Below are 24928 nucleotides of genomic sequence, written 5' to 3' on the forward strand. Positions count from 1 at the left end.
GTCCATCAAGAATGAAGATAGATGACTTTAGGCTTCCTTTGGGATACTGACTAGATACAGGAAAACTACTCTTGAGATAGAGAAAAGGAAATGTTTTAAGAAATTTTAGAAGGAAAAGTTGATCACTACTGTGTTTTTAAAACATTCTGTGATTCAACAAATCTTGAAAGTAACTGCTCTGACTATGACAAAGGAACACTTAACCACTGTTTTGAGAACTGAATACCATACAGAGAGTGTGGTGGTTCTTCTATTCCACACTATGCATTTCTCTGACCCCAAATCCTTGCCAACGAAAAGGATGAATGGATGGGGAATCCACAACGGAAAGATGTGGATATAAACAGACTTTAACTTGCTTTGTGTTTCTGATCTCAAGAATCTCAAAAGCTTTTGTAGTCCTACTACAGTCTTCCAGATGTGTCTGGTTAGTCACTGTGTGTTTTAGGAGAGCTTTGTCTGAATTTAGGAGGAAACTGATTTGAAGTGCTTTCCCCCTTCCCTTCTTGTTTCTCCCAGCTGTTTTCATCAGCCTACAACACACAGTGGATTGCACCCTAAGGAAAAGCTGCCTGCTACTCTCCATGGCTGAGTCATTTTAATCCGCCGACAACTGTCCCAGAGCTTCTGGCCACTAGTGCAGGTCTCAGCTCTTTCCTCTTCAAAGTGGCATCTCTCCTTGGGAACGGGTTGACCTCTAGCTGACATTCTTAGATCCTGAAAATTGTTGCTAATAAATTGAATATTGAAGTCCAACACCATTAATAGAAACTAGAGGTGTCACGATGGTGAGGGCACTACCTGTACAGTGTTCTAGGTTGGTTTTTATGTACTTTTGGTTGGGTAGATTCCATGACTGATGTGTGTGACCAGCACTATTCTTTCTTCTATTTACCAATTTTCCACGTTTGCTGACTTCCCTGCAAAAGCACAAGCCATTGTGTAGCTAAATGGTGCTTCCTGCTGCATCAACTCTCACCAGAATAAGCAACAACTGATGGTTTCCAGTATTACAAACACTACTTCCCTAGGAAGACCCCTTTTTTTAAAAAAATTATTCCTCTGAAAACGTTGCCAAAGAGAAAGATAAGTCATAACAAAATCTCATGCTTTTTTATAATGTTCTACAGACAGGATTTTTTGTAGTTTAGAAATTAAACTCTTATTTAAAATACTATTTTCTGTAGTCATGCTCTAGGAATTTATCCCAGAGAAATAGTTATATGTATGTGCAATGCTTTGCTGTGGCATTATTATTCTAAAGAACACACACACACACACACACACACACACACACACACACACACACACACGCTTCTGAAAGCAAACATCCACATAACAGAGATATGGTTCAAAGCAGCAGCCCTCATTCTCTTTCTCAAACTATCTATCTATCTATCTATCTATCTATCTATCTATCTATCTATCTGTCATCTATCATCTATCTATCCATCCATATTGTTGGGTGGTGATTTTTTTTGAGACAGGGTTTCTGTGATGGGCTAGGGAATTCACTCAGTGAATCAGAGCAGTTTCTGGACAAGCCCAAGTTCAAATCTCCTGCTCTCATCTACAGTGTCTTGTGGTAGGAATTGGAGACTGACCCTTGTGCATGCTAGGCAAACATTTTTATAATTGAGTCACACTGCTTGCCCTTTTTATTGTAAGAGAAGTGTTATCAAGTTATGCAGCATAACTTTAATCTTGGCTTTCCCTTGCCTCACATTCCCAAGTAGCTAGAATTATAGGAATATATCATAATACTTGACTTAGAAAGAAAGTTTTAAAAGCTATAAAGTCCTACTTTAAAACCTAAAAATTCTCAAGGGAACAAATCATTTTGTTCCACTCTAAACAGTGACATAGGCTTCCTTTGTCTCCCTCACCTGAGAAGTAGTACTATCATCTTTTTGCATATTAAGGACCCAAACAAAAGACTTATCCATTTATTTAAAGATACACAGCAGCTATTCAGTGGATTTGAGATGCAAATACAGATCTTTCAGGTTCTAAGCACTGTTTTCCTCACTTCACCCAGCTTCTTCTGAGTTCAAGATTCATTTGGTACTGGAAGATAATTAACATAGTAATAAATATTCTTATTTTTGTATTTGGAAAGGCTTTAAACCATGTGTATTGACATCATAAAAAATTTAAAAATTCTGATAAAGTAGTATTGACTAGTAAATAAGCATGGAGTTGGAGCATTTGAACCTGAAATTGGTCGTTCAGTCTGCCATTCTCAAATTTGAGTCTAGTTTTCTTTTCTGTCAAATAGAGATAAGGAAAGCCATGTTACAAAGCTGACAGTCAGATGGAAGCAGATGATGTAGAGACTAGCACAGGCCTTACTGTGGCACTTGCAAGACAGGAAAGCAAATTTGGAAGAAGTAAGTTAAGTTTTTTTTAGAATGTTAATTGAGTTTGAGAGTACTGTTGGTGCCAACAGAGAGGAAGAAAAAATACTGATAGCTGAGAAGGAGTAATAATTACTTGGCAATAATTATCAAGTGATTTCCATATTTTAGGCACTATGTGATGACTTCCTTGAGGATAGTAAAATGAAGAGGGTTATTGAAAAAAAAATCTAAAAGAAGTTCTGAGAGCATTTACAGTCTGTAAAGCCATTAGAAACAAACACACATTTCTCATGAATTTTGACAAAGTTTCTTGATCATTTCTCAATGTAGGTTGGTAACAATTGGAGCTTCTCTTATCTTCCCATTCTTTTTTTTAAAATTTAAATTATAAACAAGCTTGCTTCACATGTCAATCCCAGTTCCCTCTCCCTTGCCTCCTCCCCTTCCTCCTTCAACCCTCCCCCATCAATGATACATCTGCTGCAGTTCCCAGAACATCATTTAAAAAGACTTCTGTTTAGAACAGTGTGTATACAGAATTAAGAGAGAAATGGGCCATCTCATGGTAGTTACCCTTGACTCCTGTTTGTCCATCAGTCCACGCATGTTATTAGACACATAGGTCTTGTTCATTTGAGCTACTACTTAGAAACACCCAGTGTCTTTCAACTTCCATCATATCCCCACTTTCAGGCTTCATCAGCTCTCACTGCTTTTCCACTCCATCCTCTCATGAGCACCTTAGCCCCTCCCCTTCCCTGGCATGCGTGCTCCAAGGATGACTGTCAAGTTTAAATACCCATGAAGGTTGAAAAATAAGAAAGGACATGGCAGAGGGATGGGCTTAGGATACATAAGAACAAGAGTGAAGCTAGATGACAAATAGTCTTGCATTGGGTATACTCAAAAGGAGGGTGTGTCCATGTTCCTTTCATCTAAAGGTAAGAGCCATTCCTCAGCCTTTTCATATAAAAGCAGCTCTGAAACATTGCCTAGTTTTGGATGAATATTTTTCTTCCTTGAATGTACTCAGAGATTACCCTGTCTTACACACACACACACACACACACACACACACACACACACACACACACACACAGTATGTATTATTTTAAGTCCTGTGAGAAGCTAGGGCAATGGCTGTGAAAGAAATCAGTAAATAGCAAGAATATGCTGGGAGAGCCATGATATGATCATGCATTCAGACTCCCACTCCTGCCAAATGAAAATGACTAGGAAGGAGGTTAGTTGATAACCTCCTGGATTGCTACTTTGGAATACACGAGATGAATCCTCTCTCTGTCTCATAGAATACTCTCTACCTCCACAGCCCTGCAGCACTCAGTCCTCAGCAGTTCCGAGCAGCCCTTGGGAAGCATGGCCTTGGGGCAAACTTCAGTATAAATTTCAGCTCTACCAGTACTGCAGCTGAGGTCCTGTAGCTGGCAGTCTATGAAGCACACACTGATGGCTGCCACACAGCTCAACATTGTGAGCATGAGAGAAAACATGTCCAAGCCAGAGACAGAGTTGGAGGGTCAGCCATTTGTAAACTGCTTGGTATTGCCTTGATTCATTTACAGTTTCTCTGTGGAGTGCCACATATCCCCTTGCTAGCACATCAAGTGCCTCACTCTATATAGGTCCTCTTTTTTCCTTCATTTGCTCTACATGGTTTTGTAAACCGTTTTACAACTCATTTTTGCATGCTGCACATTGTACTCTACTTGCTTATTCTGTTACCTGCCACGTCCTCTTGCCAACATTCATTCAGAGTATAACAATTTAGTTATGCGTTTTCTGTGCCAGACTCATGCAGTACATGGATATGGAAATAACTGAATAAACTCTTGCTTGAACTTAACAGAAATGTTTTTCTCCCTAGAATGTTTCTCCTCTCTTCATCACTCCATATATCTTCCAGTAACAAACTCCACTCCATCTGTTATCTGTAATATATTCTCTATGCCTGGGCTGGTGTTCTATAAGAAAGCAGCCCAGTAAGGAGCTCTCCTCCATGGCTTCTACATCAACTCCTACTGCCAGGTTCCAGCCTGCCTTGAGTTCCTTTCCAACCTTCCTTTGGTGATGAACAACAATGTGCAAGTGTAAGTCGAGTAAACTCTCTCCTCTTTAACTTGCTTTTTGGTCATGGTATTTTCATTGCAGCACTAGAAACCCTGGCTAAGAGAAGTGTCTTCTCCTCTAAACTCTCAGCATTAAGAAGGAAGGTCCACACTGTATTTCCAATGACATTTCTTGATTTCAATCCAATTTGAGACAGCAAATTCTCAGTAAATGTTTGCTGAGTTAAATTAAACTTGGAAAAAATCAAATGTGTGTTTGGATGACTGAGCTAAGAAGAAAGGTCGGTGAAGGAGGTTACTTAATTTTAGTGTAAAAAGACTAATGGCTGAATCATCTCAGCAATCCCACATTTACCTGAGTAACTGCTTTGGACTCAATATTGTGTCAGACTCTGAAGATAAAAGAACATAAAGTATCCAAGAAACCTGAGTCTACCTGGAGAACAATGTGGGTATGGCACAATATTCAAATATGTCCTTGGCTTCCATCTACTACTGGAGTAATTCCTGTCTCAGACTGTCTTACTTACTTCCCCTTCCTCTATCCCAACTAATTTCCTCATTTCTTATTCACCACATTATACAAATAGAGATTGTGTTCCTAAAGTTCACTTATCTCATTTTCTCTTTGAACATCATTGTGTATGATCTTTCTTGTTTCCTCAGTAGCATTTTTTTCAATTCCCCAACTGTTGAAATTGACTACATATAATTTTTTGTTTTGTTGAGACAGGGTTTCCTCTGTGAAGCTCTTTAGACCAGGCTGGCCTGGAGTTCACAGAGATCCACCTGCCTTTCCCTCCTGAGTGCTGGCATTAAAGGTGTGTGCCACCATCACCCGACTGACATTTTCTTCTTCACTAAACTGTGAGAATAGTTCTAAAATGATCAATCCCTTTAAAGTTTTTTTTCTGATATTAAATACTCTTACCTTAGTTTCTTATTCCTGTGGTGGTGGAAAAAATTACTTGAACCAAAGCAACTTAGGGCAGAAAAACTTTGTTCTCTACACACTTCCAGGTTATCGTCCATTACTTTGGAAAAAGTCAGTGTTGTAGGTCTCCAGGAACTGGTCCACACCAGTCTCAGGAAGTAAAGAGCAATGAAGGCCTGTGTCCATTCTAGTGCTCTGCCCAATCATATTGCAAGGATCCTCTGGCCAGGAAAGGCTGCCATCTACAGTGCAGGAATCTTTCTGCTTCAGTTTCTCCATGCTACACTCAGGGACACATCTCTAGGTGACTAGGTAATGCCAAGTCGACAATTAGTGCTAACCACCTGAACATGCCATTCACTCATTCTAGCATTTCTGGTCAACACTGTAGATCCACACTCTCATAACAATAGATTGTGATTCCTTTGAGGGAACTCTACTTAAAATTGCCATAGAGCAATAACCAATGGAGACTGATTCAGTAGGTCTTCACCTCTTACTCCCACCCTCACTCTTCTTAACTAGACTAGTAGGAGTTGGAATGAACACACGCAATGTGGTCTAGAGACTCAGAGGTAATAGTGCCTGACACTGAGATTGATGATCTGAATTCAATCCTTTGGATCCACATGGTGGAAAGAAAGAATTGACACCCATCCCCAAAGTTGTCTTCTGATCTCTACAGGTATGCACTCACACCCCCAACATACACACAAATAAGTAAATGTAATAAAAACAGCAAAACTGGCTGCAATCTGTTAAGAGCAAGTCCTTTGGATAAATGCAAAATGTGAGGGCTGGACTAACTCCTCCTGCTGTATTTCATCCCAGTTCTACCCCTTCTTGCCTTAGACCTTGACCAGTCTTTCCTAAACAATAGACATAACTACTTTCGAGTTAGATGAAAATTACTAGCACTCAAATATATTTAAACGCATGATATGTACGGATAAAAATGTCACAGTGAAAGCAATTTCTTTGTATATGAGCAAAAAAGTAAAATCAAACAAGGTATGATTTATTTTTTTGTGCTGTTTGGGGATGTTAGAAAAATAACAGTACTAAATACTGTTTGCTGGTGTTTTAGTAAAAGACATGGTGATAACACTAACATGCTAGACACCGCGAGGTTCTTCACTACTATATACTCATAAAAATAAATTTTTCCTAATATGCATTCAGGGAAGTTAAGATGCTTGCCAGATCTCATTTGTTGAAGTCTTGGTCGTTAGTGAAGTTCACTTAGTCCTTCAGATGCTTTTGGAGGTGGTTAGACTATGATAGCTCCAAATTTCATGTTCAAATAGGCAGGCTTTCTAGCCTATTGCTAAGGGTGGGAACTTTGGAATGTCACACTATAGGGAGGACTTAAGTCATTAGCTCCATGACCTTGAATGGTTTGTTTTTATTCCTAGTCCCTGTTTGCTTCTAAGCTACCAAAATGACCACTCTGCTCCATCAAATGCTTCCTGCTATAATGTTCTGCCTTCTCCACAGGCCATGAAACAAGAGTACCAAGGGACCATGCCTGACATTTCCCAGCCATAAGCGTAAATCAACCTTTCTTCTTTCACTTGATTTTCTTGGATATTTTACCACAGTGATGAATATGTTGAGTAACACAATAGACAAATATTTTGTAGTTGCTTATCACATAAAGTTTTGTAAATGAGAAAGTTTTTATACTGCAAACTAAACTAATAAAAATTTCATTGAACATTATTTCTCTTGAAAGTCTGACACACAAATAATGGTCATATTGTATTCTGTACCTGTCTGAAACATTTCTGTAAATGAATGGAGCAAGGGTGTGTGACAAAAACAACTGATACCATTTGTGATCAATGGTAAATCTTGAGTTTTAAAGAAAATATTTTGGTTTGTAGATCTTGCTTTTGTCATCATAATCATAATGGTCACCTTCCTAACACTTAAATTTTTTCTGATAAGACAGGTAGTAATGTAAACAAATATGAGTTATTTTTATATTGCATAATGAATTATATCAATATTTGTACAATCCCTGATTCAATAAACCAGTATTTTCTAGTTAATCAGTAGATAATATTCTGGAATACATGAAAAAAGATTCATTTATATTACAAGAGACATGCATAAACTTTAGTTAAAATAGTTCAAAATGTTCACTGACATAGCTTTGGGTTTCACAATATAAAGAAACTTAAAATAAAAATCCTTGGGGCTGGAGAGATGGCTCAGAGGTTAAGAGCACTGACTGCTCTTCCAGAGGTCATGAGTTCAATTCCCAGCAACCACATGGTGGCTCACAACCATCTGTAATGAGATCTGGTGCCCTCTGCTGGCGTGTAGACGTACACGGGGGCAGGGTGTTGTGTTCATAATAAATAAATCTTTAAAAAAATTAAAAAAAAATCCTTATCATTTACTAAGTTTTGGTGCAATATCAAAATTTATCCACAATTTTGGGAAAAGGTTATAGGAATTTAGAGCATCTTTCCTCATTCAAACACTTTATCTTTCAAATTTGCCTCAATCAAAATAACTAGTATTTCTTGTTTTAAAAATGTAATGGAGACTTGCTTCTTGAGTTCTTTGTAAATTTTGGAGATCAACCCTCTGTCCGATGTGGGATTAGTGAATATTTTTTCCCATTCTGTGGGCTGCCTTTTTGTCTTGCTGACTGTGTCCTTTGCCTTACAGAAGCTTCTCAGTTTCAGTAGGTCCCATTTATTAATTGTTGATCTTACTGCCTGTGCTACTGGTGTTATGTTCAGGAAGCTGTCTCCTGTACCAATTCGTTCAAGGGTACCACCCACTTTCTCTTCTAAGAGGTTCAGAGTGGCTGGATTTATGTTGAGGTCTTTGATCCATTTGGACTTAAGTTTTGTGCATGGCGATAGACATGGATCGATCTGCATTCTTCTACATGCCAGTCTCCAGTTATGCCAGCACCATTTGTTGAAGATGCTTTCTTTATTCCATTGTATATTTTTAGCTTCTTTGTCAAAGATCAGATGTTCGTACGTGTGTGGGTTAATATCGGGGTTTTCAATTCGATTCCATTGGTCTACCTGTCTATTTTTGTGCCAATACCAAGCTGTTTTCAGGACTATAGCTCTATAATAGAGCTTGAGGTCAGGGATGGCGATGCCTCCGGACGTTGCCTTGTTGAACAGGGTTGTTTTGGCTATCCTGGGTCTTTTGTTTTTCCATACAAAATTGATTATTGTTCTTTCAAGGTCTGTGAAGAACTGTGCTGGGATTTTAATGGGGATTGCATTGAATCTGTAGATTGCTTTTGGCAGGATTGCCATTTTTACTACGTTGATCCTACCTATCCAAGAGCATGGGAGATCTTTCCATTTTCTGAGGGCTTCTTTAATTTCTTTCTTTAAAGATTCAAAGTTCTTACGATACAGGTCTTTCACTTGTTTGGTTAGCGTTACCCCAAGGTATTTTATGTTGTTTGTGGCAATTGTAAAGGGTGATGTTTCTCTGATTTCTCTTTCAGCCCTTTTATCATCTGTATATAGTAGGGCTACTGATTTTCTTGAGTTGATCTTGTAGCCTGCCACTTTGCTGAAGGTGTTAATCAGTTGTAAGAGTTCCCTGGTAGAGTTCTTTGGGTCACTGATGTAAACTATCATATCGTCTGCAAACAGTGAAAGTTTGACCTCTTCCTTCCCAATTTGTATCCCCTTGATCCCCCTTTGTTGTCGTATGGCAATAGCTAGAACTTCAAGTACCATGTTGAAAAGGTATGGAGAGAGTGGACAGCCTTGTTTTGTTCCTGATTTTAGAGGAATTGCATTGAGTTTCTGTCCATTTAGTTTGATGTTGGCTGTTGGTTTACTGTATAAAACAGCAAAGGACCCTATTAAAAAGTGGGCTGCAGAACTAAATAGAGAGTTTTCAATAGAGGAGTCTAAAATGGCTGAGAGGCACTTGAGAAAGTGCTCAACATCCTTAGCCATCCGGGAAATGCAAATCAAAGCAACTCTGAGATACCATCTCACTCCTGTCAGAATGGCTAAAATCAAAAACACCAATGACAATTTATGCTGGAGAGGGTGTGGCGAAAGGGGGACACTCCTCCATTGCTGGTGGGAGTGCCAACTGGTTCAGCCACTTTGGAAAGCAGTATGGAGATTCCTCAGAAATGGGAATAAACCTACCACAAGACCCAGCAACTGCACTCTTAGGCATATATCCAAAAGATGCCCATTCATATAACAAAGATGTCTGTTCCACTATGTTCATAGCAGCTTTATTTGTAATAGCCAGAACTTGGAAGCAACCTAGATATCCCTCACCCGAAGAGTGGATAGAGAAAATGTGGTACATCTACACAATGGAGTACTATTCAGCAGAAAAAAATAATGGAATCATGAGATTCGCAGGCAAATGGATGACACTAGAAGAAACCATCCTGAGTGAGGTAACCCAGTCACAAAAAGAGAAACATGGCATGTACTCTCTCATATATGGATTTTAGACATAGATCTGGGGAGTGCCAGCCTACAATCCTATGGCCAGAGAGTCTGGGAAACAGAAACTACATTTAGTGGCTGGTTAAGTACTGAGCTGAACTCAAGAAAGCCAGTATCAGAGAGGGAGGACTGATGATCAAAGGGATTAAGACTGGGCTGGTTTAACCCTCAGAAACAGCTGACCAGACAAAGGTTAACTCTAGAATCCCAGGCATCAGCCTGGGAATCCAGCATGGGACTGATCAAGACCCCCTGAATCTGGGTGTCAGTGAGGAGGCCTAGGTAATCTATTGAGCCTTGGGCAGCAGATCAGTACCCATACCAAGTATACACACGGACTTTGGACTCCCATAGAACAATGTGAGGTGCACTCTCACCCTGAACTCTTGGGAAAGGGTCTAGGCCCTGCCCTATATGAAATGACAGACTATGGACACCCCCATGGAGGGCCTCACCCTACCTGGGGGAATGAGGGGATAACGGGGGGGGGATGCGGGGAGGGCACGGGAGGAGGGGAGGGAAAGGGAGAGGGACCTCGTACTGACTTGTGAAGCAACCTTGTTTCTTATCTAAATTTAAAATGGAAAATAAAAAATATTAATAAAAAAATGTAATGGAAGAGAGCATAAGCATGCTACCTTAGTCTCTGTGAGTTCATATGTGTGTGGAACATGTTGCCTTAGAAGGCATTGGTTTACTGCGTGTCCTCTATCTCCTCTGGTTCTTAGACTCTTCCCTCATATCTCCTGAGGCATTGCCTAAGCCCTAGGGGAGGGATTTGATGGAGACATCATGTTTAAGACTGAGTGTTCCAAGGTCTTTCAGTCTCTGCATAATGTCTGGCTGTTCATAAGTGTTGCAGAAGGAAGCTTCTTTGATGATGGCTGAGCAAGGCACTGATCTACAAATATAGTAGAATAACATTTGGAATCATTTTATTGCTACATATTTTTGAGAACAGTAGTATTTGTGGGTTGCAATAACTACACCCAGCTCTTATCTTATTAGTCCACAATATCAGTTCTCATCAATTTCTCATAGGCTGTAACAGAATCGAAGGAGATGAGGAAGCAGAATACTTAATGGGAGATATCAGGTGGATCTATTGTAGTTTAATTCTTATTCAATTAACAGTATTAATATCTCATGACACGGTAGAAAGTACCAACTCCAGAGGCACAAGGGCTTTCCATATGATTTTCTTTTCTGCAAATGTACTAAGATTTTAGAAGTTTTTGCAAATGACCACTTGCAACCTATCAAACATGTTCTCCCATTCCTGTTATGGCTTAATGTTCTTCGGACCATGTGTTGCATCCATCAATGGCTTCCTACGGCTATTACATATCTCCAGGTTTGTATTATTTGAAAAATGCAAGGACCATTGGCAGTGGTACAACTTCCAAAACCCCAAGATTATATTAGAGCCAAATTTACTTGCAGAGCTAATTTCCTTTGCTAAAAGGCATCATTTGTAAGTTTCCAAGCTATTTTGGGAGCAGTACTCCCTTGGCACAGAATTCTAAACCTTCTTCATCCACAATTGTCAGTGGCCTCATAATCAGTCCATTGGCATCCAGGCAATCTGTAACTGCATAATGCTACCCATAAAACCACTACACTGTATATATAGTATCTTTTGGGAGCAGATGGACACTGTTTCCTTATCAGAAACAAAACTCCTTTTGCGGTTGGAAGAATTTTAAGCCATAAACACCTGTTCTGCCTTTGAATTCCACTTGTATTTCTCTCCTTCTCACTGGGATTCAGCCAGTTTCCACTTTGTCGTACTCTGATATTGTAGGGTTATCTTTTCTTTGGGTTCTCCCGTTTACTACTGTATCTACTTCTCGATTTGTTCATATCTGTATTCTGCTCTCAGCTACCATGTCACTACTAAGGTTATAAGCAATGTATCCTCCCTGCTATTCTTCACCACTCCCTATTTTACCACTCTGCTACTTTCTTCTTGTCCTTTATCATCATTTAGGATTGTCTTGCTAATTGATTATTCATTTGTTGTCTATCTACATCAGTAGAGTGTAAGTTCCAATAGACAGGGACTTTCATGTCATGTCTACCATTGATAGTTCTGTTTACAGAACAGTGGCAGGCTTATAATAAACACTAAAATCAAATTGTAAAGTTATGATGACTTTATCAGTGAAACACTCAAATAATGTAGAAAGAATACAAGTTTTGGGGTATACAGTCTAATCTCAGATGGTCTCAGAAAGAACCCCTCAGAATTCACATATGTATTTAATCTCTAATGTAGCAATGCTGGGTGGAGGAATCTTTCAGGTCTTGTGGAATACTACTTTAATGATGTAAATGTGTGTTATATTTGTTTATGTTGTGGAATATTACTTTAGTTATGGAATGGTGTGCTACATTTGTTTATGCTGCATTTGTTTAGTGGAGTAAAGAGGTGTTGCTTTCTATGCCTAAGGCAACTGGTTGGTCTAATAAGCTGAATGACCAATAGTAAGGCAGTAGAAGGATAGGTGGGGCAGGAAGGTAGAGTGATTAAGTAGAGGGAAGAATTTAGGTTCAAGAAAAGAGAAGAAAGAGAGAGAATGAGAGGGAAATGCCCAGGGCCTGCCAGCCAGGCAGCCCCAGCCAGAAAGACACAGATTAGGACTTACAGAATGAAAGAAAGGTAAAATACTCTGAGGCAAAACATAGATGAACTCTCCCACTACAAGTGTGTGGGGCTTTATATGTGATTTTAGTTTTAGTAATGTTTCTTTTATGAACATAGGTGTCTTTGTATTTGGGGCATAGATGCTCAAAATTGAAACTTCATCTTGGTGGATTTTTCCTGTGATGAGTATGAAGTGCTCTCCTTCATCTCTTTTGATTGATTTTCTTTTAAAATCTAATTTGTTAGATATTAGGATTGCTACCCCTGCTTGCTCCTCGGTTCCATTTGATTGGAAAATCTTTTCCCAACCCTTAACTCTGAGGTAATGTCTGTCTTTGAGGCTGAGGTATGTTTCTTGTATGCAGCAGAAGGATGGGTTCTGTCTTCAAATCCATTCTGTTAGCTTGTGTCTCTTTATGGGCGAGTTAAGACCATTAATACTGAGGGATATTAATGACCATTGATTGTTCATTCTTGTTTGTTTTGGAATAGTTGATGGTGGTGGAATTATATGTGGATTTCTACCTCTTTTCTTTTGGCTGTTGGTAAGGTGGGATTATCTATTGCCTATGATTTTCTGGTTGTAGTTAACTCCCTTGGGTTGGGGTTTTCCTTCCAGAACTTTCTGCATGGCTGGGTTAGTGGATACATATTGTTTAAATCTGGTTTTGTCATGGAATATCTTGTTTTCTTCATCTATAGTGACTGAAAGCTTTGCTGGGTATAGCAGTTTGGGCTGGCATAAGTGGTGTCTTAGTGTTGTAGAATATCTATCCAGATAGATATTCTTGTGTTGTAGAATATCTATATCTGGCTTTCAGAGTTTCCATGGAAAAGACAGGTGTGATTCTGATAGGTTTGCCTTTGTATGTTACTTGGCCTTTTTCCTTTGCTGCTCTCAAGATTCTTTCTTTATTCTGTATGTTTGGGTTTTTTACTATTATGTAGCGAGGGGATTTCCTTTTGTGGTCCACTCTATCTGGTGTTCTGTAGGCTTCTTGTATTTTCATTAGCATGTCTTTCTTTAAGTTCAGAAAGTTTTCTTCTATGATTTTGTTGAATATGTTTTCTGCCCCTTTGAGGTGGATTTCTTCACCTTCTTCTATATTTCTCCTATTATTCTTAAGTTTGGTCTTTTCATTGTGCCCCATATTTCCTGGCTCTCTCTGGGCTCTTGAACTCCAGCCTCCCCTCTGTAGGTCTGTCACTCACATAAACCTGCTGTACATTAGAATTGCTCTCTCCCTATCCATCTTTCCTCTTTTTCTAATCTTATACCCATCCATATATATATATATATATATATATATATATATATATTCTTAGCCTTGAAGCTTCCTTCTTGTAATTTCATGTCTTCTTCATTTAAATTCTACCTCCCAGGACCCCAATTAACTGTCCTTTGTTCTAGAAAAACTCACTAGATCTCAAATCAATCCAATTTTATAACCAAAGGCAAAGTCTTCTGCTAGTATCCAGGAATGCAGTAGGCATACTGATGTCTCTTAGGCAATTTCCACCTTTGGAGGATGTGTGTATTAGATTTGCCTTTCAGACCATCTTTTAAAACTATGAAGTCAGGAATAGTCTCAGGTCATAGATCTCTGATCTATAATATCAGAAGATGATGTTGATAGAAATTCGAAGTGCATTATAAGTAACACCAAGCTTCTAACATTAAGGATAAATGAATGCATTTAAAGAGAATACAAAGGAGCTAAATAGGAAACTGGTTTTCTACTTGGGTCCTTTCTACTTGGGCTCTTTCTCATTTCTGTCCATTTTCTTCCCACCCTCTACTTGTAGTTCTCAAACACAATTAAGGAATTCCCATCACTATCCTCCTTGTTCATTTACATAAGCTCAGCTCAAGCAATATCTCTGATGCAAAGCTCACAGGACTCATCAGCTGGGTTTAGACAAGGTGTCTGTATGACCTTGGCTTACATTGAACTTATTACTGTGTATTACAATACATTTATTATATTATTATAACAATGAGAAACATGAAGAAGAATTATGCTAATTACAGGTACAGGTATGTCTAACCATGGTGGGCACAGAGTGTACAAAAAGAGTTGTTTCCTTTAAAAATAAATTCAGTCTTATTATTTTTATTGGCATTACTATGTTAAACACTTCAGGGCCTTTATATAGGCCAGTCCTTAAACAAGTATATTTAAATACTTGTTCCTTTCTGTTTATTATTCCTTCTATAAGTTCCAAAAGATTAAGCAGTTCACCCTTTGAAAAATAAAAGCATTCTTTTTGCCTCCTGGTGTATAGAGAGGTGCAATAGAATAATAGGCTGCCCAATAGAAGCCTGAGGAAGTAATTCACCTACACAGTTTCCTCTAATTTCCTAATCACACCCCAAATTTAATCACACTTTAAAGAAAATGAGGCTTGTAACCTACTTCATGAGGTTCTTAGAGTCTCCCTTCATATCCCAGAGTGAAGCTCTACCTCAATCATTTTCTCTAAAGAGTTCATATTTGGCTAAGGATTTAAAACACAATATAAAACATTTGACTCTCAGCACCATCTCCAGAGTGTTCCTATATCTGAGGGTAAAATAAATAACTGGAATTAAGGTACAAGAGAAAGCACGCAATTCCTTTTGTGAATACTTCATCAAAATATAAAAAGAATAACTACTTCTCTACTTATTCTTTGGACAACATAAGTGAGAAAAATGGGTGTTTATTTTCTTCTATTTTGCAGTAGAAATAAATTTGTATTTTTAGGAATGGGGACCAGAGATGGGGTCTCCAAGTTTTTCTTGGCTTCTCTGATGTGTCACTTAGACACAGTAACAAGGACAGGTAGAACTAACAAAATGCTGGTCATTGTACTTATGAAAGTTCATAGTTCTCACTTAGACATAAATATGACTTACCACATTCTGCCCACTTCAGGTTCTCTGTAAATACACACACACAACAGAGAGTGTTCTTAAAATGCTCTGACTGTCCACACCAACATGAATAATGACAATCTAGCTTACAGAGCACGCACTGCCTTTGACCTCAAGCAAAGCACACCACGATGCTTTCTTGAAAGCGTTTATGCACACAGCTTCCTCTCTCCCAGAAGAAACATCTACCAGATGGCAAAAGTGACAACCTCAGAAAAAGGAAAATAAAGCCAAGTTTGTAACAGCAGCATTTCAGAAGGTCAAAGCACAGATTTCTCTTAACAAAGTGTAGCACAGGGTTTTAGAGACAAAACCTTATTATCCAAATAATCTTGTTTCACAGCCCTTGATAGATGGTAATGTCTTTGCCTCAAGCTATAGTATTTCCTCATCCTACACTGAAGCCAAAGGTTTTAACTACTATGATAAAATCAGGATGGATAGGATCATATGCTGATGACAGTTTTAGGGTGCTACAACCAAATTATCTTTGAATTTCACATTTCAAATTCATTCATATATACTCTATATTCACATATACATATGAACATATGTTATACATACATAACACACACACACACATATATATATAAGCATAACATAGCATAAAATCTCCCAAATACATAATGTATATGTATATTCATAGCTAATATGTGGCTATGCTAAAGGATTATTTCAAGGCACATTCCTAAAAGACATCAGTAGAATTCTACACAGCTGAAATATTTCCTATTTAAGTAGATACCAGGGTAAAAATTTCAATAACGTATTTCATGGTAGGTGAAAAGTGTCCATTTTGTTTTGATCGGCACAATGTTTCTCATAGCCCAGAGTAGTCTCAAAAATCACTGAATAGCCTGTGATGGCCTTGACCAACTGGTTCTTACTCTTCCCTTCCTGAGTACTAGCCACGTGTTCAGATCCCATGTGGATGGGAAAGGATTTGGAAAGCTGGATTCAGTGGTCAACATACTTGAACATACTGCATGTATACTGTGAATCATAATCCTTTTCCTTGATATCCACATCTAGAATTAAAAGGCTAGATCTTAAGGACAGCTATGGAGAAAGACCTAATTCTTTTATTTATTTATTGATTTATTTATTTATTTTTGGTTTTTGTAGACAGGGTTTCTCTGTATTGTTTTGGAGGCTGTCGGTCCAGCCTGGCCTCGAACTCACAGAGATCCTCCTGCCTCTGCCTCCCGAGTGCTGGGATTAAAGGCATGTGCCACCACCACCCAGTCGAAAGACCTAATTCTTATATATGTCAAAAGTACCTTTGCCAAGAACAGTAAACTCTTGTGTCCTTCCTGTTTCTTTCAGCACAACTCCTTAAGGCAACAGAAGCTGGTCTGGAAGTTATTTTATATTCCAGTCTAACCTCATATGTGAAATCCTCTTGACTACCTCTGCAAAGGCTGGCATTGCATGCATATGCCCCTATGTGTAGAGAGAAGCCTTTCCCTTGCCAGTCGCTTCGGTTTTTTCCCCCACCAGTTGCCTGGGCTCTGCCACGTTGTAGTTCACAAATAACACACAAGACGCTGTATTAATTATGAAGCTGTTGGCCTTGCTTGTTTCTTACTGGCTATCTCTGACTTAAGTATTTACCCCATAATTGTTATTCTAAGTATTTATCTTACTGGAGAAAAGTGCCATACATCTTACTTCTCTGGTGGGCTACACTGTGACTCCCTGTGTTTTTCCTACCCAGAGTCCTCCTGGACTCCTAGTCCCACCTATCTTGCTTCCCTATTGGCCAACAGTGCTTTATTGACATATACACAGGACTTCCCCATCATCTCCCCTTTTCTGTCTAAATAAAAAGAAAGGTTTTAACTTTAACTTAGTCAAATTATATATAACAGGACAGCTATCAAGCAAGAACACAGTTACAATATTTTGTCCATCAACATTCAGCAGATTTAAAGAAAATATCATCCATCCCATCCTTGTGAGTCCAAAGTTCTATATGTAGCATATCTTTTATCATAACTAAGGAAAACTATAATTATAACTATCTGTCTTCAACTCCATCAAAGACCACAGAAGGATAATACATAAACACTAGGATTGACAGAGACATCTTGCTGCCTGGACAGTCACCTGAGGTTCCTCTGTAACATTGGGGCATTCATCTTCAGCCCATAGGACACATTGTGTCTGGAAGACTTCTCAGCAAAGCAGGAAATTTCAAACTGTCCATCTGTATTAGCAGTCTGTCAGTCATTTTTTGTGTCCTACAGAAAGTCTTGTAGACTCTTCCATGAAGCAGGAACCCTGAAGGACTATTTGAGTTCAGCAGTCACTTTCCTGTGGGTCCTGCATGTCCAGTTTATACAGCAACAGTCAAACAGTCTAGGCAAGAGCAGTTTCTTGCCCAAATGGCTAATCTTGCCATGTTGAAAGCAAACTCCATAACGAGTTTCTTCGATGCCCATCTTCCTCTCAGACGCAATTGGTGCTGCCAGGAGCAGACATTTCTCATGTCAAGAAAAACCCTAAACCATTTTAAATGCCATTTTCTGAAGGTCTTTGAAAGGTTTGAAGACTATCTATCCATCTCAAATATATCTCTGTATATCTAGAAAACCTAACTTACCTAATTATAAGATCTGACTATTATAAGTAACTATCTATAGTCTGTATTTAATTATGCATGATATTTTAAAGTTTACTTAAAAATACTTTTCTGAGGTGCTGGGAATCAAAATCAGGGCCTCGTACATGCTAGACAAGACTTTTTAGTGAGTGCTATTTCTGGCCCGTCTTTTATGTCTCAAAAAAGATATTTGTTTAAAAATACACTTCAAAACTTGTTATACTTGTCGTAAACCATTATCATGAGGTCACAAATAATCATCTTATTTAAACATAAGGACCATTACCTGAAACATTGTTGGTGTGGTTATGGACAAATGTAATCCAATGAAAGACAGTAATACATATGCTATGAAATATGTCCTACTGGCTACATTGGAACATTTATTTCCATCTACAAGCATGGTACAGGCAGTATAATTTGTACTTTCTTATTGGGAGGAGAGGTAGAAAACACTGAGGAGAGACTAGGCTAAGTGCCAAATCAACTTCAAGCCTTCCAAAAAAGATGAGGAGAATTACAGTTTTGCAGAAAAGTACAAATACCTTGTTATTCTTTGAAAAGTAAATTATTCTCAAATGTGTACAATACTTCCAGACACATTTGAAAACCTATCTCCCATCTATAAGTCTAATACTGTATCCAAATTGAATGGTATTTCAGTACTTTAAAAGATTTTTCAGCTACCAATATGAAATATGAAAATGAATACATTTAGTAGACTTTTATATATAAAGTGCATCAATCATTCAGGAAAGCTGACAATTTTCTCTATCCCATTCATTTATTCAAAGTTAAAGTGATAAAAGTTAGAAAATATATGATTTAATGTTTTTAGAGGGTCTGTAATCCTATCTGCAAATCAAAGATAAAGTTTAAAAAAAAGGAGTCCAGATAAACTGTGTTGCAGTCTGCCTTGCATTATGCTTTTGCCGCAGCAGTAGCTAATGGAACTGGATCAGTTGTAAACCATTTGAGCTACAAAGATATGTTTCCTTCATTAAATATTAATCAAAGAATCCAGGCCTAGTAGTCTCTACAGCTCAGCAGTTTGGGCACACTCAGCAATTTCTTTTATCATGGCTCTCATTAAAACAGAAGGAGACGCAGAAGGCAGAAGAAGCCAAGGTAGCCGCTCCATGAGGATAGTAATATAAAACTCTGAGATGTGTTTAGAAATGTTCATGAGTATAATGGCTTGATGTTAATATGTGGTAGCTACCTTCTAGATAATTAGACTCCCATCTTCTGTCATTCAGTGTGTAGTTGTTGTCAGTAAGTGAACCTGTGTAGAAAAATATACACCAAACAATCGATTCCAAGTCAGAAAAGCTGCTATGTTTTCTTTCTTTCTTTCCTTTTTAAAAAATTTCTTCCACCCCACCCACACTCTTACTCATTTATGCACTGACTCACTCATTTGTTTAATATTCGCTGTGCAATGGATGGCATGCAGGAAATACAGGCTTAACGAAATAAAGATTTAAGAATATATGAAATCCTAACTTTATGAAGCACTTAATGAGCCAAAGGACTTTTACACATCAAAAAGGCTTCATGGGGCTGGAAATAGTAAAGTAGTTAAGAGGGCTAACTGTTCTTGTAGAGGACACACTCAAATGGTGATTCATAGTCACTTGTAATTGCAGTTCCAGGGGACCTAGTAGCCTCTTTTTGACTCCACAGGCTTCTGTATGCACGTTCTGCTCAGAAACTCACTCGTGCTCACAAACCTGTACTAACTAATTAAATATAAATGGTTGTAGAAAGGATTCACGGACAATGTTATGAAAGTTACTTGAAGTATCAGCTTTCTCTTCTATAAAATGAATACAGTAATAACTTACTATGTTCCTTCCTTGTTCTCGAAGAATATGCTAGTTATGAGACATACAGCAAGCACTCTTTGTTTACTACAAAGACAATGGATGTATACATGAGTAACTGCACAGATCACTTAAATAATGGGTATATATTACATAGCAGCTAGTCTTAGGAAAAAGTTCCTCTGCTATAGCCAATTAAAATGATGAAAGAGTGCTTGCTATGGTAGCACATATACTAAAATTGGAACGATACAGAGAAGGTTAACAACACCCTGCTCAAGGATGACATGCAAATCCGTGAAGCGTTCCATATTTTTTAGGAGGCCTGGGCAGTCTATGGGACCTCTAATAGTGGAACCAGTATTTATCCCCAGTGCACAAATGGATTTCAGGAGTCTATTCCCTATGGAGGGATACTATTTCAGCCTAGATACACGGAGGTGGGCCTAGGCCCTCCCCCCAAATGATGTGACAGACTTTGATGATCCCCCATGGAAGGCCTTACCGTCCTTGGGGAGTGGAGTGGGTGATTTGGGGGTATTGGTAGGGGTCATGGTAGAATGGGAGGGAAAGAGAATGGGGGGATTGATATGTAAAATGATTGTTTCTAAATAAAAAATAAATAAGTAAATAACGACAGAATAAGTTTGATAACTAATATTTGTCAAGCTTCTTCATTTTTGTGCTCATTTTTAACTTGAATTCTATTTATTTTAATTAATTTATTTTTATTATTTATTTTTGTAGTTTTGGGGACCAAATCAAAGACTTTGTATGTACTAGGCAAGCACTGTACCAAGGAGCACCACCTCCACCTCCTTTCATATTTTTTAGTATGTATGATATGTGTGTATAATGTACATACATGCATATGTATATGAACGTATGTGTATATGCAGGCCCACATAGCAACACAACACATGTGTTCTTTGCTGCATATACCAGAGTAGATGGCCTTCTGGGGATTCTCCTGTTTTCAGTAACCATCTCAAAATAGGTGCACTAGAGTTATAGACATATGCAACCACACATAGTTTTATATGGACCCTGGGTATGTAAAGTTAAGACTTCATGTGTGTAGGGTAAGCACTGAACACAATGAGTCATCATTCAGCCTTCCATTTTTATCATTTTAAAGAGCATTTTTAGCTAGGCATGGTAGCGTAGATTTGTGGTTACAACACTTGGAAGGCTGAAGTAAAAGGATTGCAAGTTCAATGTTAGCCTGAGATAGGCACTAAGAACTAATCTTTAAAAAGGACATTTGTTATTATTTTCAAATTTTGTCTTCTCATAATTCTGAGAGATGATCAGAGCAGGGCTTGTTCTACCATTTCCAAGTGAAGATGCAGGAAATCTGGAAGATCTGTTGACTTACCCACACTCAACTATTCATTTCTAAATGAATTCCTGAACACACATGTTCTCCTTAGCAACTCAGTTTTCTTGGAGAACACTGAAGAGACATCACATTCTATAAAGTTGAAGAGATCAGAGTAGTGATGGTCAGAGTTGGCTGTTTTCTTTGAAGTTACGTGATTTATGAGCTTGCAACTTAGGTCCACACCAGTCATACAGCCTTGCATTTTTGTAATGCTAGATTAAAGAGGAAAAGGCTTCTTGGCTGTAGCTTGGGAGATAGTGAGTTCTTCTAAGTATGTATCAGGGGCTTAAAGTGTGGCTACAAATACGATTAAACAAATAATACTTTCACCAAAACATATCCCCAGATGCAGTTGATCTTGAATTCTCGTATAATCTCATGGGACAGATCTCTCTCTCTCTCTCTCTCTCTCTCTCTCTCTCTCTCTCTCACTCTCTCTCTCTCTCTCTCTCTCTCTCTCACACACACACACACACACACACATACACAGAGACAGACAGACAGACAGAGACACATGATGATGTGGAATGTTCTTCTGTATATATGTTTCTCTTATTGGTTAATGAATAAAACACTGATTAGACAGACAGGATGATAGGTAGGACTAATAGGCAAGGAGGATTCTGGCAAGTATAGGCAGAGAAGAATCATCATGAGATCCCAGGAAGTGACATAGCTGGGCAGAAACTGCCACTGGCTAACCATAGAGGTCTGGAGGTCTGTACAGAGAGGGAAAAAGTGACATAGTTGAGCAGAATCAGTATATAAACAGGGACAAACAGGATATGGCTCTCTTCTCTGTGGAGACTCTGAGCAGTTGCGATGTAGCAGGCAAAGGAATTGCAGGTCTGGTAAGCCAAGACTACGTGGAAATATACAATTTATTAGTTATGGGTTAAGAATAAGAAGCCCAAGTTGCCAGCTAACACCTTTATATTAATATAGTGTCTGCATGATCATTTGGGGCAGAGAAGGGTGGTGGGACCCTAGCCGGGTCAAGAAAACTCACGTTATACACAGAAACACACACTCACACTTTTATACACACACCTACATACACTCAAACACACAGTCTCTGTCTCTGTCTCTGTCTCTGTCTCTGTCTCTCTCTCTCTCTCTCTCTCTCTCTCTCTGTTTCTCTCTCACACACATACATCCTTTAATCTGTTAGTGAGAGGGAAAAAGAAATTGAAGCATTCATTTGATCTCCTTAAGTAAAGGGGGAAAACAATGGTTCCAAACTTTATATACACTTTCATAAAGGGTATTTCATAAAAGAGAATAGGGAAGAGACAAGATGGAGAAAAGAAATAAAATGTACTATTGGAAGAAAAATCCCACCATGTTCTGAGATGCAACTGTGGGTTGCATTATATATGTATATATATAAAGTATTTATATGTAATATATATGTGGAAAGAAATGAATTTTGAGGTTAAGTCACAGTAGTATTCTCCTTTGCTTATTATGCCACTTATATTGTTTTCTTCTGAGTCTATTTCAATATAAAAAATGAATGCAACCGTACTTGTGGGCTAGAAGGAGAAAAAGTAACTGAATTAAATAAAGCATGTCTAGAGAAGATATTTCACAGTGTGAATGCAATACATTATCCTTATTAGGTATAAATAATTCCTAAGTCAGTGAATGAACATTTCCATGAGTTACAGGGACAAATTATGGCACAAGGTCACAGTCTCTTCCCATAAGGCACCAGGGAAAAATGATATTTTAAGCATTGTATGTTCTATACCTGCAATCACATCCCCTTATTGGATATAATTTCTCATCAGCCTTCAAGTACCATACAGATGGCCCCTGGGATCATGCTATACTTTCTCTTACAGATGACATCATTTAAAATTTAGTCTTTTCTGGGAATAGTATCTCAAAACTCCATTTTGGGTGACAGTGTGGTCTTTTCTTATACTAAACCAGACTTCAAGATGGATTGCTGTTGACCAGTTCCAGTGTCAATGCTGGCCTCTGTCCCTCCCTCCCTTCTTCCCATCTTCTCTTCCTTCTTCTCTCCCTCCATCTTTCTCCAGAATAAGTCAGGGTTCTAGTGTTGTAACCAATCTTTTAGCTAAAATAGAGCCCCCCTCCAATGGTAAATGATAAGCTACTCCTCTGTATCTTGGTATATCTATCCTGGGTATAACTTTGGGCCTTCTCCATGCAAGTTTTTACCACATCGCCAGACATGAAGTATTTTCCGACTTTGAGGTATATTCTCTGATTAGTATGAAAATATATTTCAAAAGATAACTTTGAATATATAGTCTACTCAATAAAAAAGCAAGACACTATCAGCATGAAAGATTCTGATTCCATGAATTTGAAAAAAAAATCTTTGAATTATCTCACAATATTGCTGTCATTCAAAAATCTCTTATCCATCCTGTCCTCCCCCAGCTCCTACCCTCAACTTGGTAAAAGATATTTTACCACTAACCTAAGGAGATTCATAGTGTCTGACAGAAAACCTTTAATGGTCACATGATTCAAGCCTGTATGTATCTTTCACATGTACTAACTACTCCCAACAAATGGTCTGTTTTTATGTTTAACTGAAAAAGCTCCCACCATGGTCTAAGAAGGTGATATGAAATAGGACTTCCATGTCCTCTTATTAAGCTTTTTGTTAGCTGACTTCCCTTCATGACAGAGGAACAGAGAGGGTTAAAGAATGTCCTCCAATATGTTACGCCAAGAAAAAAAATCCTTACTATAATATCCTGGGGTTCAACTACAGTCTGAGAATGGAGACAGGCAGATTCTAGCAACATACACAGAAGTACAGCCCAGTCTCCTGGTAGAACGATGCCACAACCCCTACCAAGCAGGGTTATGCCAGCCTGAAATGCTGTCACATGGACTAACCTACATGCTTACCCCAAACATAATCAGTCCTTTAGGGAATCAGTATTCCTGAACCTGGTTTCTAAATGGCGTCTTGGATTCTGGCCACAAATACATTATCCTATGGCTGAAGCTAAGTTTTCCCTTCTTTAGCACATCCCATCCAGTCCATATATCTACCTTAAAGCACTGACAGCCTGTGAAACTGGAGCCTTGGTGCTACAAAACCTGCTCAGGTTTTCTTCCTTTTAACATGGAATGTTCATCCTTTTTGCTTGCTGGATCCTTACTAAAATCCTGTCTGTCTCCATAGATCATTCATTCCATCCTAGAGACAAGAGCCTGAGGTACAGGGACATGTGCCACACTATGGCAGAAATGTACTCTCATTATTTTGCCATGTCAGTTATATTTGTGAAGGAAGACATTATTTACCCCACAATGTAGCAGTAGCATAGTTTAGATACTAAATGTCGTCTGCAGAGTTCATAATTGAAAGCATGGTCCCTAGCTGGTGTGACTTAAAAGGTACAGATCTCAGGTCACTAATTTCACCTCACCAATGAATCCATAGCTTAGAGGGTGATAAGGAGCTTGGGTCCAGTTTGAGGAAGAAGTTCACTGGGGAAGCTGTCTTTGAAGTTCAGGTCTTCTTTGCTCCTATGTGTTTCTCTGACTCCCATATACCATGTGCAAGCAAGATTTCTTCCCCATCACTGAGAAAAACATCTGACACTAATTTCTGGCTTTCACATGCATGTGTATATATGTGCCTGTACACACACATGTACACACACAGAGACACACCAGGTACAAATGCACACACACACACAC

At 38.5% G+C, this 24928-nt stretch overlaps 1 protein-coding gene and 1 non-coding gene across 15 annotated transcripts in view; one reads left to right on the forward strand and one right to left on the reverse strand.

Annotated features, from left to right (window-relative positions):
* The window catches only part of Dlg2 (discs large MAGUK scaffold protein 2), a 1919116-nt gene that overhangs the window by 536456 nt on the left and 1357732 nt on the right, over nucleotides 1–24928 (reverse strand). The gene's annotated exons all lie outside the window — the stretch shown is intronic.
* LOC121135753 lies at nucleotides 20060–20165 on the forward strand. The gene has a single exon (XR_005872869.1). It is a non-coding gene; the product is annotated as a U6 spliceosomal RNA (small nuclear RNA).

The sequence above is a fragment of the Mesocricetus auratus genome, unplaced genomic scaffold (assembly GCF_017639785.1).
Source record: "Mesocricetus auratus isolate SY011 unplaced genomic scaffold, BCM_Maur_2.0 Super-Scaffold_4256, whole genome shotgun sequence".
Taxonomy (NCBI): Eukaryota; Metazoa; Chordata; class Mammalia; order Rodentia; family Cricetidae; genus Mesocricetus; species Mesocricetus auratus.